Source organism: Limulus polyphemus, unplaced genomic scaffold (assembly GCF_000517525.1).
Source record: "Limulus polyphemus unplaced genomic scaffold, Limulus_polyphemus-2.1.2 Scaffold191, whole genome shotgun sequence".
In the NCBI taxonomy this organism is placed as follows: Eukaryota; Metazoa; Arthropoda; class Merostomata; order Xiphosura; family Limulidae; genus Limulus; species Limulus polyphemus.
The window spans coordinates 451,284-465,270 of NW_013665801.1; the positions used below are offsets into that span (position 1 = coordinate 451,284).

At 31.9% G+C, this 13,987-nt stretch overlaps 1 pseudogene; it reads right to left on the minus strand.

The window, feature by feature from the left end:
• LOC106478225 overlaps nt 1–13,987 on the minus strand; it is a 109,945-nt pseudogene that overhangs the window by 37,655 nt on the left and 58,303 nt on the right.

The window sequence follows — 13,987 nt, forward strand, 5'->3', positions numbered from 1 at the left end:
ACTTACATCTACTACATTAGTTATCTACTATTATAATACACACTTACATCCACTACATTAGTTATCTACTATTATAATACACACTTACATCCACTACATTATTTATCTACTCTTATAATACACACTTAAATCCGTTAAATTAGTCATCTACTATTATAATACACACTTACATCTACTACATTAGTTATCTACTATTATAATACACACTTACATCCACTACATTAGTTATCTACTATTATAATACATACTTACATCCGTTACATTAGTTATCTACTATTATAATACACACTTACATCCCCTACATTAGTTATCTACTCTTATAATACACACTTTCATCCACTACATTAGTTATCTACTATTATAAGAACACACTTACATCCACTACATTAGTTATCTACTATTATAATACACACTTACATCCACTACATTAGTTATCTACTATTATAATACATACTTACATCCGTTACATTAGTTATCTACTATTATAATACACACTTAAATCCGTTACATTAGTTATCTACTAATATAATACACACTTACATCCACTACATTAGGTATCTACTATTATAATACACACTTACATCCACTACATTAGTTATCTACTCTTATAATACACACTTACATCCACTACATTAGTTATCTACTCTTATAATACACACTTAAATCCGTTACATTAGTTATCTACTATTACAATACACACTTACATCCACTACATTAGTTATCTACTATTATAATACACTCTACAATATTTTCCAACCAGAAACAAAACTAACATACACATTTAAGCATTGTACGACACTGTGTAGTCATTATATTATAGTTGTGCTCCTCTAGATACCTTTTTGAATTAGTCAAGAGGACTCAATATACTATTTTTGTTCTCCTGTAATTAATTTCTAAGGTGTGATCACCAGCAATAAATGATAAAGAACTTCAAAAAATAGACGTTGAAATCAGAGTTGATTACTGATTATTTAGCTAAATCTTAACAAACTTTTACACTTCTGAGAAAACGAAGGAAAGTAATAACTGATAAGTGGTTGAAATCATTTTGATTATTCTATTAACAGTTACAGCATTTACCGTAAGAAAGATTACACAGACCTGTGAATTTAAACTTCATGAAAGTTGTTTCGATTTTAATGACGTATTTTTCATAATTTCAGCTACGCAGATTTCCAAAGTAATATTCATTTTTTTCTATCACGTAAGGATTTTTACAAATCGGGAAGAAAAAAAACAACTCTTACTTAGATTAAATTATTATTTCGTTTACCACAATGAACTTTTTTATTATTATGTTTGTTTACAAAAATACAAGAAAACTGAAGTAAAGAGAAGAACATTGATGTGGTGTTTATACACAAATCGTGTTTAGTTTCAGAAACGGCGTACGGAAATTCTGATTTAAAACTAACGTATATTCTATCAACTCCAATCTCTTTAGAACAACATTTATAGATGCATGTTTACTTTCTTATGGATTGGTATATTTATCTTCTTAATCTAGCTATCACTAGTAATGCAAAAATTCACATTCGTGCTGACTGTTCCACGTGTCTATACCATTGGCTGACAACCTGAGAGCACGTGGTATATGTGACGCAAGTAGTGCTGTTCTCATAGGAATATCTAGTTGTTTATAACACTTCAGAGCAACGATGTAGTCCCCCAGTGTATTATAAGAGTAGGTAAATAATGTAGTGGATGTAAGTAACATACACATTTAAGCATTGTACGACACTGTGTAGTCATTATATTATAGTTGTGCTCCATCATGAAGTTTCTTTATAAACTGAGATCCTCAGACTTTTTTTTTATAAAGGATTCGGTGTTCGATCCAGCATGAAAATCAAAGAGTTTTAACAAATATTATTGGACAGCACCAAATTATGTACGTGTACAACATTTCAATCACGAATAATCAGTTTAATATTCTCTTAAAATAAGTTTATTTGTTGTAATTTCAGAAACTAATTGATTATATTTTGGATGGATAGGTGCAGATTGTGTTTTATCCGTGATTATGTTATGTAAGTAAAGCCACGGAAAAATACTATAATCATTCTCCAGATTGGACAACCTTTTTACTTCCTTCTTACTTTTAGCGAATAACTAAAAAAAATAAAAATCAAGAATGACGACTAACGTCTATCAAACTTTGATTAGAACTTTAATCTAACATTCTGGATTACTACAATACATTAATAACGAATATAGTTTGTTGAAGTATTAAACAAAACTAGCTATATGTTAACGTTTCAAAAATGTTTCAGAAAAAAATTACTACTATACGTTAATAATGAATATAGTTTGTTAAAGTATTTTGGTGTTGTGTACATTCTTGAAAGGTTATTATATTAAACAAAACTAGCTATAAGTTAACGTTTCAAAAATGTTTTAGATAAAAATTGCGCTCTGTGAAGTAAACGCTTGATTTTAATATCGAATTATTTAAAGAGTTGTTTACTTGTTAGATTTCGCGCAAAGCAACACAAGGGCTATCTGCGCTAGCCGTCCCTAATTTATCAGTGAAAGATTAGAGGGAGGGAAGCTAGTCATCACCACCCACTGTCAACTCTTGGGCTACTCTTTTACCAACGATTAGTGGGATTAGCTGTCACATTATAACGCTCCCATGGCTGAAAGGGCGAGCATGTTTCGAGGGGCGGGGATTCGAACCCGCGACCCTCAGATTGCGAGTCAACCGCCATTTTATGAGCTCTAAGAGCTCATAACAAATATATTGGCCTGGGATAGATAGAATGGGGCTTAACTACAATGGTGTTTAAAGCCTTGGCTTTATGGAGTCTCAGTAACAATACACTTTCTGTTGAGTTTCGATAATATTCTTAAACGTTCAGAAAGGAATAAAAAAAAAGCTAAAGGCATTAAGATGTTATATCAGAGTCGCATCGTTTTAATTGTACTATTATGTTTGACCTTTAACTATGCACACCTTGTCATCACAAATGTTGTGATTTGTTTAAAATATTTCACACGTCATTTCAGTCTTTAATCAGTTATATGTGAAGCAACATTCATCGAATATTTAACATCGGATTCAAAAAATACTTTTCAAGTTATACAAAATAGATAATAACATAAGCCCCTCAGTGGCACAGCGGTATGTCTGCGGACTTATAACGCTAAAATCCGGGTTTCGATACGCGTGGTGGGCAGAGCACAGATAGCCCATTGTGTAGCTTTGTGCTTAATTACAAACAAACAAACAATAATAACATAAATTTCGATATCCTAACGTGAGTTCTAAAGCTTTAGTTGGAAAACGTTCTCCCCCCCCCCCCCCGGTACAAGAAAAAGCATTATGAATATCAAAAAAAACGTTCTTCTTTCCCCCGGTACAACAAATAATATTGTGAATTCGAAGAAATACATATATTTCTATCTCGCAGTGCTTACCGTTATTTGGACATTTGGAACCATCAAATCCGCAGACTGGAGTATCAGGTGGTGGTTCTTTACGATCTCCAGCCCAGTGAATCTTCCTTCCAGGAATGAACTCAAATTGTCCACTTTCTCCATAATAATTGGCCACCACCTTCAAAGAGAGCATAATTCTTCTCGTGATTCATGGCATGCGCACGTTTTACTGATGTCACGACGGTACAAATTGCAACGTTAAGCATCCCTTAGGTGACGTCTTTTTAGTCTAATGACTGACTGACAGACAGCACACTACTGTATAGTGGTGCGAGTGGTTAAAACAGGTTACCTCTCCAGGCAACATCGGATTCAAAAAATACTCTTCAAGTTATACTAAATAGATAATAACATAAATTTCGATATCCTAACGTGAGTTAGGATACTTATGGATATCCTAACGATATCAATAAACAAAACTAACATACACATTTAAGCATTGTACGACACTGTGTAGTCATTATATTATAGTTGTGCTCCTCTAGAATATCACCAGCAAACACAATACGGTATTTTAAAAGGTATACTATAAGACATTCTCATTAAGCTTAGAACTGATACTAGTACAACGTATGACGCTCGTATCGAACATATAAATATTATTTGTATCTCAGATGTTTATGAAAAAATTTCACAAAACGCCACCACAAGGAAAAAATATACACCATCGTTCAGAACAATGTTACAAATGTTCTATTATTTGTATCTTAGATGTTTATGAAAACAATTCACAAAACGTCACCACAAGGAAAAAATATCCACCATTGTTCAGAACAATGTTACAAATGTTCTATAATTACTTTTATTTTCTGTATTTACGAAACAAGTCAATATTAAATGCTTATTAACTGTGAAAAAAAACACAAGAATACTAATACGATCAACCCAAAACAGCTCAGAAGATGAAATTGCGGACAGTAAGAGCAAGTTTTTGTTTTTAGAACATTGCTAACCAACAAGCAGACGAGAATTTTTTCACGTTCCAACTGTGATGGGATGACAGACAATCCATTGCTGGTTAATCCCAAGGTATTAACTGGTACCTATTTTACAGTTGGGTGAACTGAGCTTCAAACCTACGACCTTTATATTATCAGTACAAAACACTAAACACTATGCTACTGAAAAGTAAACAAAATTTCAATCTTTTAACAAATTTGAGTAAGATATCTGAAACAGTAGGAAAATGAAACTTGACAAAACGATCTGTACACTATAACTAATAACTGGATACTAACGTAAAAGCCTTGGAATCTACTAAGAGGGGCATGTTCGTGCATGAAATAAGGTCCTTCAGTGAGTCAGCGATAAGTTTACGGGCTTAGAATGATAAAATTCTTTGGTTCGATTCCCGTTGTGGACAGAATGCAGAAAGCCTATTATGTAGCTCTGCAGTCAAGCAAACGAAACCTGTAATAAGCAGAATAAAATGGGTTGAATTTATTTCACACACGTTTCGCTTTCAAGTTGATTCAACCGTCATGTTATTTTATCTCTTTCAGTGATTGGTTATTAGTACGAACCAGGAAGGCTTATATTTTAATACTATAAAGATTGTACAGTCTTAAAGTCTTTGTTTATACAGTCCTCGTCCAAATCTATTAGTCAAATAGTGATTTTATAAATGTATCTTGAAATATGAGAGACAAATGTAACATATAAAAATCTGACTCGTATTAGAACGACCCATACGATCTTGAATGACTATAAGTTACTAAAATCACGTCCTCTTTCCTATTGGAGAAAATCATGTACAAAACATGAATATGTCGTAGGACTGGAAACGTAAACCGCCCTGAAATAAACCAAACATCACACGTTTAATTTCCGAAAGATTGTTCGTTTGGTTTACAGCAAAGCCACAGAGGGCTATTTACTGTGTCCACCGCAGGGAATCGAACTCCGAATTTTAGCGTTGCAAGTCCGTTGAGTCACCGCTGTCCGAAAGATGAAAGCTTTTTTTCAGCACATTAAGCCGAACTACAGGGTGACGCAAAAGGTGCGTACCACAGTGATAATTCGAAGTTCTCCCTGTTAGTTGTTTGTTAGCCAATTTTTATGAAACTAGTCCTGTGGCAATGGAAGACCTTCTTAAGACATAGACAGTTCATAGTTGTGCTCCTCTACAATATTTTCCAACCAGAAACAAAACTGTTCTTTTTGAATTTATTGTGTTTAAATCTATTTATAGATTTTTCTTCCTATAAGAATCTTTAGTTCGAAAAGCAAACAAGACTTGTTTTTATTAAATATAGACTACTTATATAACGAAATCGTATTATTTGTAAAAAAAGAAAATTGAACCTATACATTACTTACAACCATCATAATATTTATAATTAAATATTATGTTATAAATATCATAAATCATATCCTTGATTATGTTAATATCCACAGGTGTGAGAAAATGGAAATCTTTCCCATTTTACAAGGTAGGTAAAGATATTTCCGTGTTTCTTACTTGTGTTCAACGTGTATTTTTGAACTGAAGTATCTTATGTTATTACATTTGTATAGCCAAGGATTTACTCCGAAAAGGAAAAAAGTTACATTATTATTATTATTAGGTTAAAAAAGGTATAATTATTTTAGATGGTTGTGTTATCGCTTGAATAAAAAACTAATAAACGTTATTTAGAAAGTTTATACATTGGTTTGTGTGTTTGTTGTTAACCATAAAACTGAGCAATAGGTTAGTTGTGCTGCACCTGTCTGGTTTGTGTGACTGTTGTTAACCATAAAACTGAGCAATAGGTTAGTTGTGCTGCACCTGTCTGGTTTGTGTGACTGTTGTTAACCATAAAACTGAGCAATGGGATATTTGTGCTGCGCCTATCGTTAGGATCGAATCCCGAATTTTAGCATTATAAGTTTTCAAGCGGGCAACGCACGTATAATTTGGTGATGACGGGAGTTTAGATATAGTTTAATAATAAATAATAGTTTAAGCTTTCAGACTATTTTTATTTTGCATACAGTTAATCAGTATATTGATTAAAAAATAAACATATTTTATTCAGCAGTTAATCAGTATATTGATTAAAAAATAAACATATTTTATTCAGCAGTTAATCAGTATATTGATTGAAACATAAACACATTTTATTCAGCAGTTGATCAGTATATTTATTAAAAAATTATATGACTCAGTATTAATCTGTTTTGTTTTTCAATATCTAAGTTTGTTTGAAAAGCTTTTATAAAAAGGGGCGAAATTTTTAGTATGCCACATCATGATATCATATAGGACTAAACGAATACGAATATGAAAATAACAGAAAAATTGCGTGACATAATTTTTCTACGTTCTTTTCATATCATATATTATTACTGAAAAAAATGGCATTAATGTCTAACATAACCGTTCAGTAGAATCTAAGGACAAGCAGCTCTACCTGTATATGAAGATAGAAAATATGCATAAAACCATGAGGAGAACACTCAGCACAGCACTGACCACCAGGTAAAGGGAAACTTCTAAAAAAAAGAAAAAACATTTGAAAATTAATGTAACTAATTCAGATGGTCGAGTTATAAAAAACTAATAAACATTATTTAGGTTACAATAGGTATAGTTATTTCAGATGGTTGTGTTGTTGCTTGAATGAAAATTAATAAACGCTATTTAGGTTAGAAATATGTATAATATTTCAGATGGTTGTGTTATCGCTTGAATAAAAAACTAATAAACGTTATTTAACATTCATGCTACGATTCAAGTAAACACATTTTATTCAGCAGTTAATCAGTATATTGATTAAAAAATAAACATATTTTATTCAGGGGATAACACTTGATTGATTCTGGAGTTCGATTGTTTGGATTACAATCTTCACAGGTAAACGGACCAATGAGGATATGTAGCATAGAGTATTTTTTTCTAAATATTTTAATGAACTTGGAACTTGCGAATAAATTACACGGGCTTGCGAATCTAAACTTCATAAAAGTTGTTTTGGTTTTAATAACGAATTTTCCATAATTCAGCTACGCAGATTTCGAAAATAATATTCTTTTTTTTTGTCACGTAAGGATTTTTCACAAGAAAAAACTCTTACTTAGATCAAATTATTATTTCATTCACGACAATGAACATTTTTTATTATTATGTTTGTTTACAAAAATACAAACAAGCTGAAGAAAAGGGAAGAACATTGATGTCAAATGAATATGCATCATCATTCATTCTGATTTTTTGTGAAATCTACGTCTTTTAGTCTTAAAACTACGTGTTGTGGTCTTTCTTTTATGTATTGCGTTATGACGTTTTGTGAAACATCTGTACGTGATGGATAGAAATGGATATCATTTTCGGATTCAGCGTACAGGAATTATAAAACCCTCGCAGGCCTGTGTTATAGTTTGCCAATAGTTTAAGATTTAAGTTATTATAAAATTTTCACGCACAGATATCTTAGCTTAACAAAAACACACACAGATATCTGAGCTTAACAACAACACTCCTCAATTCACGCACACAGATATAATTAAAAAATAACATGGAAATTATCATAAGTAAATAATAATTAATAAAAAGATTAGGGGTGAAAACTGAACACTGTCACTAAATGAACAAAACAACAAAATTTTATTTTTCTGGTAGAGAACAAAGTAATAGTCGGAAATAACTGATTTTAGGATCTGGATTTATTACACAGTATTTAAAGTTACAATTCAATAGGCTTCTCTTACATCTCTATCGGCTTTAGTTTTGAAATCCGTTTCAATGCGATGAGAGCCACATAATAGAATGACCGGGTTGCCCAACACTTTAACCAGATATAACGAAAGAAGAAATCGTCACTAAGTTATTCCGATTTAAACCTATTTACATTAATATTCAGAATAACAAGTAATGTGTATGTGCTGTAAAGTTCTTCCATACGGTATCCTCAAAGGCACGCATTCTATTATACATATATATATATATATATAGCAATACTTATTGGAATCTAAATTAAGAAACGATTAAGTTCACTTGTAACCCAAAAACACGCAGAAATTGAAACGTACAGTATTACTGACTCGACTTAAACTTCTTTTCGAACCCAGACCTTTCCATTCGTGAGGAGATATTGTCATGATATCCTCCCATTTAATCTTCCAGGTCATGGACGCCAATTCAGCCTCTAACTTGAAGTGTCTGGCATTTACAAAATGAAAATGATTTGTTTTAGTTAAATTGATAATGTTGCACAATATGGGGAAAAAATGTTAAAATAGTGGAATGTTAAATAGATTTTGGGATAAACGAGGAGTTATTGAAAACGTGAAACATAAATTTGTCAAAGTAGAACACTGGATAACAACATAGTTTTCAGGTTAACTGATTATAAACAAGGGTTAACTGATTATAAGCAAGAATACACGTTTCCACTAGATATTAAGTAAACTAATTCAATACGTATTGATTAGTTCTGTTCTTTAGGATATGTCACATCTTCTGGTGTCAAATAGCACTCTTTGACGTCATTAAAAACTAGAAACGGTAAAACTGAGAGAAATAATATAATTTATAATTTCGAACTTGATATAAAACGTAACGAAGTCTTTCCCAAAATCACAAACTGGAAGCTATCCTACACACCTGTAATACTTTTATGAAATAAGTGAATTTCAGTTCAAAATCATTTGAGGGGTGTTGTTGTTAAATTAAGAAATATTCTAACAGTATCATTGAATAAATGCTCGTGCTAAAATACTTTTGATGTAATAATACTTGTTGAAAGGTAATGGTATGAGAACGCGAATTTTGTGGTGTAATCCATGTGTCTGGAAAATATGAAATTGGAAAAGCATTACGTCATATACATTTCTTTGAACCCGTTACGATAAAAACCATTAGTATCCGTTTCTTTGCCACTGAAATCACACAATAAATAATATATAATTAAATGACTAGCTACACTGTTGAAGTAATATTGTGGGCTGATTGGTATGTAACGAACACCAGAACTGAACCCTTTGCTACTGGCATAAGACTTATTGCTAACGAACGTCATCGCTAGATATGCATACATTTGCATCAAGAGAAGAATGAGAAAACTTGCCTGTAGCTTAGGAAATATTAAACATGTTATTTACACCACAGCGTCAACTGTTAAAGGAAAAATTTGGTGGACTTCCGCATTGTGTTTTCTCTATGTTCAACAAAATGGTGTTTGAAATTTGGACAAATTTCTTTATCTCCATGACAAGGAAACTAGTCATTCGCTGAATATGCAAGTGGTTGAGTATCTTAGATGCTAAAGAACCAACGAGGCCTAGATTTCTATTATAGAGAAGTGAATATTTAACATTTTAAATAAGAAACAATTCTACGATTCATATTTTCGGTGGATATTTTACATAATAGTTTACTTTTCAATTCATATAAACTCTAGCTGAGCATCCAAAGTCATAAAGTCACTGTCTTTAGTTAACTTTCATAATAGTGTAGAAACCTATTTGGAATAATTTAGTTTCCAGTGTTTTAACCTACATAAAAAATAACATACCTTTTTAAGTTCCAGAAGTAAAGGACGGGTGATATCAATGCGAGGCGTGTTAATAAACTTAATAGCTACAACAGTACCCTGAAAAACATTGAAAACAGTATCACTGATATTGTCATGACCGAAATCAATGTCATTAAAAACTATCACTTTAACTATAGTCTTATTATAGTAACACATATGCCTTAGGCTCTTTCGTATTTTGTCAGTACATAAACGTCCATAAAAATTCTTTAAAAGCTTTTCTTTTATAGAACAGTAATAAAAAGTCTTCAGCTGGAATCATGTTCACCTCACATAAGACGATGTTTAACTTTAAAAAGAGTTATTTCTATTCAAAGATATTTGTACGAAAACATCTATATACTCTTATAAATATATTCAGTTTTTTATTGCCTATTACGTAGAATCGCTCTTTTGACGTTATTTTTGTATTTTAGCTTTGGAAACAATTTCTTTACATTTTACTTATAGAGCATATTTTTACGTTTGAAAAGTCTCATTATACCCCTACTTGAGCGCCTGATCGTAGCAGGTAGATAAAATCCGCATAAAACATGAGAATCAAGGATTTAGCTGCTAAGAACTAATAAAAGATTTAAGTGACGAATTGAAAAGACGAAATCAGATGCGTAAAAGAACAGGACAAGAGATGATCCAAAATACAAATACAGAATTCACCAGCAAAGCTAGAGGCTCATAGTTTAACCAGAAAGTCAGGAGACCCGAGAACCCATTATTTCTCCACATGCTTGGTTAATTGCATGGGGAGTGAATATCAAAGGGTTCTGAAAGTTACCCCTTACATTGACTAAAGTAATAGCAAGATAAGGCTTCTTGGTTCCCGCCATAAATCTATATCCGTATAAAAGCTTTTCACTTGTCTCTAACAAAAACAACTACTTAAAAATTAACTATCATACTTATATAGATGTATATACACATTATAAGATGCTGAAATTATATGATGAGCATATCACACATGCTCACCACCTAATAAAACTTTACGTCATTTTAATATGACTGATATAAATATTTTTTCCCATTTTGTAATTCCATGCTGTAAAAAAATAATCAACGACTAAAACATGCTATCGAATCATGAAAATACAAAAAGTTCTAAAACCTTGTAATAACCCGTCCTGATGAATTCCTGCCTGTTTGGAGCAGTCTGGGCAAAAGTGTATAAAGAGCATTCACTCTAGAAGAGAAAAAAGGAAAGTATTTTTAACACATTGGAAGTTTCCTTAGAAAAGTTAATTGATGCGTCGTGAATTTATGTGTCAGACTTTATAAATGTTTCTACGTCTTAACATCCAGGTTAATTGAATTGCAGCTAAATATAACATTCGGTCAAGAAGAATTGACGTACACACACAGATATTTGAGCTTAACAACAACACCCTTCAACACATACAGATATCTGAGCAAACGATACATGAGCGATATAGCGATGATTATTATTATTGTTGAAACGGGGGAGTTGATATTCAGTTGGAATAGATTCCTTGTGTAATGATTCATAATGAAGACTCTTACATTTCTTTGAACCTATTAGGATAAAACCCATTAATGTCCGTTACTTTACCACTGTAATCAGACAATAAATGTTGATTGGCTAAATTAAACCCTGCACATTGTTGTTTGGTAATGGTATGGTTTAGCCACTCGGGTTCATTTGGCGCACGATGTGGCAATCCTGTAGGACCTTCATCTGTCAGGAAGAACATATCTTACTAACAGTTATAACAACACCATGATCATATACCATATAACTTATACCATCGGTCATATACAATATAACTTATACCCACAAGCTCAATTAGGATGTATCTTTAAACCTGAATGTAGATTGCAACATAGCTATGATGGTTTTGGAATATAAATGGAATTGAATTTTTCTATCTGATCGGCACCTTATGCACACCATGGGCTAAACAGCCAGGCTAGAGTCACTTTTATAACCCTCCCACAACTTAAAGTGCTGAGCATGTTAAGCTGCATCACGTCTCGAACCCTTGATTCTTCGATATAAAGTCGTGCTTAGCCTGCTATGAAATAGTGGTGCAAAATTAGTCTTGTTTCTTTGAAGTTATGGTAAGAGTTAAAAAAAAGAGTTTTCTAGTTGGAGATGGCATTGTTGTCGAATGTGTAAGACTTACATTATAATAGTAATTGGGATGGTATAAGTTACATGGTATATGCTCGATAGTATAAGTTACATGGTATATGGTCGATGGCATAAGTTATATGGTATATGGCCGATAGTAATAACGTATATGACATATGATAATGGTATAAGTTATATGGCATATGGTCGAAGATATACCTTATATGGTATATGCTTGATGGTATAAGTTATGCAATTCGTTTTTCCAATTAAAATTGATTATTTGTCTATATATGGAAGTACCAAGGAAAGTTTCTGTTTAGTAGTTTGAATATCTATTTCCAAAACTTCAAGTATTGTACATGATTATAAATGTGCTTAGTAGGTGGCTTCAAATTCGCATAAAAGAACACACACACATTTAAAATCAATGCAATTTTTTCGTATTAAGAACATGCGCTAAGTAGATATGATAAACCTATAAAGACGGAGGGCAATTTCAGATCCAATCAATGAACTAGAAGTGTGCATGAAGAGAAGTATATTAACCAACAGATTTAAACCGAAGTATTCAGATCCTGTCAATGAACTAGAAGTGTGCTTAAAGAGAAGTATATTAATCAACAGATTTAAACCGAAGTTTTCAGATCCTATCAATGAACTAGAAGTGTGCTTAAAGAGAAGTATATTAATCAACAGATTTAAACCGAAGTTAAATCAGCAAAACAGTGCAGTTCATATACAAATATATGTTTTACTCTGATCAAAACTAAGTTTAAATTTTTGAAAATTTGTAAATACCTTTTTCAAATACGCATTTCTTTTAATTTTTTTCTGAAGTCGAAAGTTTTAGCAAACAGCGTATTTCTATGATGGTTTAGTTTCAATGCATGGTCAACAATTTCTGGTTTAACCACTCAGAAAATCATTAATAGTAAAAATATATTTATCAGCTTTTAAATTATAGAAGGAAAAGCATCTAATAAACATTGCAATGACAAATTTAATTTTTCTTTTGTGTCCAAACAAACGGAAAACTCCAACAACTTTAACAATGATTATATAATCTGTTATTTATCAATGTTTCATGTTAGTTTTAATTTGTAACCATCATATTGTATTAAATCCTTTTATTTTTTTAGGCTTAAGAAATTGATTCGTAGCGTATGTTCGACATAACCGTCACGAAAATATGACTTAATAATTCTACAATATCATATCAGACGTAGAGATTACACCATAAAATTCTCGTTACCTTTCATCAAGTATTCTTAGATCTAAAGCGATTTTCGCATGGCAATTTTTTCAATTATATAGTTGAAATATTTTTTGATAGTGCTGTAATAAGTGTTAATAACATATGTTCTGCTTGATAGATGAAGGATCTACAGCATGACCACATCGTGCGCTTCATTGGCGCATGCGTAGACCCTCCGCATTGTTGCTTGGTAACGGAATACTGTCCCAAAGGAAGTCTACAAGTAAGTGGTGTTTTACTATCTTGAGCTCATTAACAACACTCTTTCTTCCTTTGAATTCAAACATTGCACATTTATTTTAACGAAACAAATAATTCAAATTCTTATAAAGTTTGCTATCATAAACGCAGAATTACAACTTTCCTGGTTTTTGTTGATTAATTTGTTGAGACCTGAATAATGACGAATTTCATTTTCACACCGAAGGGATAGAGCATATAAAGTTAATGTATTTTTGTTGATTAATTTGTTGAGACCTGAATAATGACGAATTTCATTTTCACACCGAAAGGATAGAGCACATAAAGTTAATGTATTTTTGTTGATTAATTTGTTGAGACCTGAATAATGACGAATTTCATTTTCACCCCGAAGGGATAGAGCATACAAAGTTAATGTAATTTTGTTGATTAAGTTGTTGAGATCTGAATAATGACGAATTTCATTTTCACACCGAAAGG